The following is a 5,461-nucleotide window of genomic DNA, read 5'->3' on the forward strand; positions in this document are numbered from 1 at the left end:
CTGGGAGAGTGGGAGGAGGGACCACAGCTGTAGCCGTCTTGTCAGAAATATCTTCACAGGGGACCTGAGTGGCTCAGTCAGTTGGGTGTCTGACCTCACTCTTGATCTCAGCTCAGGTTTTGACCTCAGGGTCATGAGTTCAAGCCCCACATTGGGCTCTGCGCTGGGTGTGGAGCCTACTTAAAAAAAAAAAAATCTTCACAGACCTTCCTTCTTTGCCCATGATCCTTTATCACCTCGATCTGGGTCAGAAACCTCCATATAGCAGTCCCGAGGGTGGTACCACTGGTTCTTGGCTATCTGCTTGCACTGTGGTCTGGCCCCTCTTCTTGGCATGATCTGTGGAACCGTGGTGCCTCAGACAACACTTGAGTTTTCAGATTGGAGTGCTAGGGAGGACCCCCATCTGTGGCTGTGAGAGAGAAGAACAAGAAGAGCCCTTTTTTAGCAAGGGTGGCCAGGAAAGACCTTTCCAAAGAAGGGATACTGAAGCTGAGACTTGGTGAATGAGAAGGAGCCAAGCTGGGAGAAGACCCCACTCTCTTGGGAGAAGGCTCAGAAAGTGCAAAGGCCCTGAGTAGGAGTGAGAGGAGAAAGGAGCAAAGTGATGAGAGATGAGGGCTGAAAGGGGGGCAGCAGCCAACCATGCAGGACCTTGTAAAGCTTGCCTTTTCATGCAAGAGCCACAGGGGCCCTTGGAGGGTTTTAACAAGCAGAGCTGTGACAAAGTCTGAGTCATTTTTCTAAAGTTAACTTGGGCTGTTGCGTGGAAAGTGGATTTTGGTAGGCGGGACTCAGGGTGGAAAGAGGGAGACCAGAGAGGAGACTAGAATGAATGAATGAATACATGGATGGATTGACGGAATGCATGGATGGATGGATGGATAGACTGGACATCTCTCAAGGCAGAAGAGGATCCAAACCCCTAAGAGAGTAAATAGTTGGTGCTTTGGGGGCCCCCAGGAGGGCACAAAGACATCAGGACAGAGTCAGGCAGCTTTATGCAGACCCTACCTTCTGAATTAAGCCTTAAAGATCAGTGGTGTTAATATTCCAGTAATAATGGTAGCATTTACCATTTACTGAGTTCTCTGACGTCCCAAGTATTTCACATTATCTTATGTGACCCTCAAAACAGTCCTGTTTTATACCTGAGGAAACAGAGGCTCACAGAGAGAAAGCGATTTTCCCACCACCTCACAGTTGATGAACCCAAGAACAAGGATTGAACCACATCTGTCAGACTCCAGAGGCTACCCCCTGACCTACCGCCCAGACAGGGCAAGATGGATGTTTCGGGAGAGTGATCCAGGCATTCCAGAAATAGGACACAGCACAAGCAAGGCCCTGGGTGCTGGAAAGACGTAAGGGTGGGACAAAAAGTCCCTCAGCAGCCTGATGGGGACAACTGAGGGACACCGAGGACAGGGCTCCGCTGGCTCTGGGTTCCAGGGTGTGCCAGGCCAACAGAGAGCAATTGTGCGTGTTGAGCCCAGCAAGTCAGGGCCAAGCGGCAGGAAGCAGGAGTTGATGCAGGCCCAGGCCCTGGCACCGGGCTCAGATCTCCCACAGAGGGGCATTGTCCCCGGGCAGCAGAACTAACCAGCTGGGGAGCTCAGGAGGAGGCATTCGCCTCTCTGGAGACACGCCCAAGGGACCGGCAGTTCCCTACCAGGAGGCCTCCCCGCCCCCTGCCGAGCATCTCATCTTCAGGTGTTTGGTACATTTTGTACACATGGCAGGATGGCAAATGCTCTCACCTTTTTCCTTTTGACAACTCCAGGAAGGGGAGACTGACCAGGGCCAGGCCACACACTGAGGGGCCTCAGGGCACTCAGTGTCCCTCTTCTGTCCCACTGCATGTGGAGACAGGATTCAGCAATGGACCGCTCAGCTCTGAACCACAAGCCCAGCTTCTAGACTGGAGCAGAGCAGCAAGAATGACTCCCCAGATCATATCCAGAGGCCATGTTTGCCTCCCCCGCCCCCCTGGACACTGACCTGGAGTCACGGGGGGAAAGGACAGTGGGTGGTAAAGAGCTTATGGTTGGGACTAGACAGATTGGACCCAAGTCCCAGCTCTGGCAGCCCTGGCTGCGGGAGCTGGAGCAAGTCGGTCACCTCTCTGAGCCTCAGATGCCCTTGGGAACCCAGGCCTGCTGACACCACCTCTGAGTGACTTGTGCAGGTTAAAAGAGGCAAGGCTTGCACCCAGGCGGGGGGGGTGATGGGGGTCCTGGGGGACCGCTCATTTGTTCCCTTGGTTCACAGTCATGCCTCATTACTCATTCGTTCCATGACTATTCACTGAGATTCCGGAAGGCAGAGGCAAGGCCAAGTGGGTACTAATTATTGCAGAACGAATGACTAAAAGCACTTGCTAAGTGCTATGTGAGCACACACCTCAGTTCATGCTCTCAGCAGCCTCTGAGAGAGCAGCTATGATTATCCCCATTTTACAGATGAGGACGTTGAGACCCAGAGAGGTGAAGTACTTTGCCCAGGATCACACAGCAAAGCGACCCAAATGGGATTCAAACCTATTCTCTGGAGGGAATTAATTAATGGAGATGTGTATCCTTGGATACATTTAGGAATAAGCGATGCGCAAGGCTATCACTTCCTTCCCCCGGGTCAATTATCTGGACCTAACTATCATCATTACCTCTCTGCAAAGGCCCACACTATTACAAGCAGTAATAACAACAGCAACAACCACTCACATTTATTGAGCACATACCCTGTGCTGGGACCTGTGCTCTAAGCACGTCCACCGTGTTCCTCTTAGCCCACTGGCAGGTAGGTGCTACCACTATTCCCATTTCACAGATGAAAAACTGAGACTTGGAAAGGTTAGGGAATGCATTGCCAGGGAATGTGCCCCAAGTCACACAGCATGCAAATGGTAGAGCTAGGGCTTGGACCCAGACTGTCGCCAGGACCTTGTGCATCTGCCAAGCTGTAGAGACATCCCCAGATAGGTTTTGAAGTCCAAGTTCTGGTTTGAATCCTGGTTCCGCCATTTGCTGACCGTGCGAGGCGGGTTCCTCCATGGTCACGTTGGGATAATGATCCTGATTCTGGTGGGGATGAGCCTCCACTGACATGACCAACATAAGGCCCGGGGCGTCACATGCCATGTTGTAGGTGCTTAATACATCGTCACTGCTACCGTCCCCATCAGCGTCCCCCTGGGAATGACTCTGTCCTGAAGGCAGGGAGCCCCTTCCACAGGCCACACTGTGCCCGGTCAGGCTCCTCTGCCACTTGCCCCCATGCCCCGCCCACCCCTCCTGCTGGCCCAGACCCTCCTTTCTCCAAACCCCAGGAAGCTGCCTCCAGGCAGGGATGTGGTTCAGCAGAAGCAACAAATATTTACCTTGGAGACCTCAGCCCAGCCAAGTCCTCCCCAAATGCAAAGGGTGACTTCCCAGACTGGGGTGTGCAGGATATAAGGCTAGACTTCCAGACCCACTGTCCAGATGAGGAGAGGAGCAGACTGAGGACTCCGGCGTGTCCAGGTAAAAGTGTAAGAAAGGGGCTGAAAGCCTAGGGCTCCAGGAAGGTTCTAAGCTGGAGACACTTGTTGCAGTCAGGTCAAGAGCAAGACAGAGGCTTGGGCCTGAGGTAAGCCCCCTTAGTCCACTAGGACTCTCTGAGGTCAGGACCAGGGGTAGAGAGGCACTCAGCCCCCTTCGCCCAGAAGACCAAAGAACAGTGATGAAGGAATTGGACTGGCTGAGTCTTTCCCTGACCTGATCCCAGTGACATAAACCCACCCTGCACACACCAATTGCTCTGGGCCCAGCCCATGCTGGGGTGATTCTGGGGACAAGGAAGAGTATCAGACTAACCTGGCCCTCAGGTTATTCCCAGTATGGGCCAGTGTGGTACATGCTGTGCTCAAGGAAAGACCAGGGACACTGTGGTAAAGGGCAGTCAGGGAAAGCTTCCTGGAAGAGGTGGCATGCCAGTTGAGAAGCCAAGCAGAAGTTGGCTGGACAAAGGAAGAGAGAAAGGCATCCCATTGGAAAGGGGACAGCATAAGCAAAGGCCAGGAGGTGGGATATGATGTGGTGAATGTGTATATGGTGCTTGGATTTGAGGAGGAAACACTTCTCCCCAGGAGGGGATGCTACCATACCGTTGGCTCCCTGAGCAGCTCTGACCAGAGGACAGAGTGGTGTGCAAAGATAACGAAGGGCAAATAGGGTCAAGGTGCTTGAAAGAAAAAGACTATGGAGTGGAGGTGAGGGGCTTCCTGGGCAGAAGAGCAGGGCGCAGGGCACTACCTCTGTCTTCTGGCTTTGACTGCAAGGTGGTTCCTTCTGACCCCAGTATTAGTGATACCAACTGTCGTGATCATAATAATAGCTAACACTCATTGAGCTCCTGTGGCTCATTTAATCCTCCCCAGAACCCTGTGATATAAGTACTATAATTATCCCTTATTTTACAGATGGGAAAACTGAGGCTCAGAGAGCGTAAGTCATTTGCCCCAGATCACACAGCAAGTGGTAGAGGCAGGCCTCCAGCTCGGGTTTATCTGACCCTGAGGCCCATGATATTTCTCCTCCACTCTCAGTCCCCATGGCCCAGACGTGCTCAGTGTAGCAGGCTTAGATTTCCCATTCTTCCAGGGCTCCCAGAGGCCATTCATTCATTCATTCATTCATCCAGCAGCCATGTATTTATTAAACACACATTGTGTGCCATGCACTATGGCAGGTGCTTGGGACACAATGGGGAACAGCTAGACCCAACACGCCCCACCTGGAGCTCACAGCCCAGTCAGGTAGACAGATGTTGAATCACGATAGCAAGTGTCTCGGAGAGCTCATGATGCTCCTGCTGAGAGACACATGGCATCCAGATGCCATGTTTGCCTTTGGCAACAAGAAACCCACATGCTGAGCCAAGCAAGGGCTCAGAGCTCCAGCTCAGCATCTTCCCTCCCTCCAAGCAGGACAGTCCACAGGAGGCAGAAGCTTCCCTGGAGTTTGGAGGCTGAGCCAGGGTTTATAAGCTGGAGACCTCGGGACCAGCTTACAGGGGCTGATGCTCTGCTCCATGGCAGGGACAGAACAGCCAAGGAACAAGTATCCCCCAAGGTCCTCTGCCAGGAGGCACCCACAGGCCTCTTCCTCTCTCTGCCTTTCTCTCCTCGGCTCCAAGAAACCACCTCTTTCCTTCTCAAGCCTCTTAGTATCAGGCAAACAGCTTTCCTGCCACTTGGTGTCCTACCTGAAAACGCATTTCCCTCCTGCATCCAAACGTCCTGTCCTGGGCAGACAGCAGCCCCTAAGGCAACACTTCTCCAAGTTTGGTCCAGGGTCTCTGGCTGCAGGAGAGGGAAACCTTGACAGAGAAAGGAAAGTGTGGGCAGGGTTCTAAAGGATGAATAAGAGTCCAGCAGGCAGATAAGGAAGGGGGAAAGCACCACAGGAAGCAGGAAGAGTTA

Source organism: Mirounga leonina, unplaced genomic scaffold (genome assembly GCF_011800145.1).
Source record: "Mirounga leonina isolate KUSES-001 unplaced genomic scaffold, KU_Mleo_1.0 Mir_150, whole genome shotgun sequence".
NCBI lineage: Eukaryota > Metazoa > Chordata > Mammalia > Carnivora > Phocidae > Mirounga > Mirounga leonina.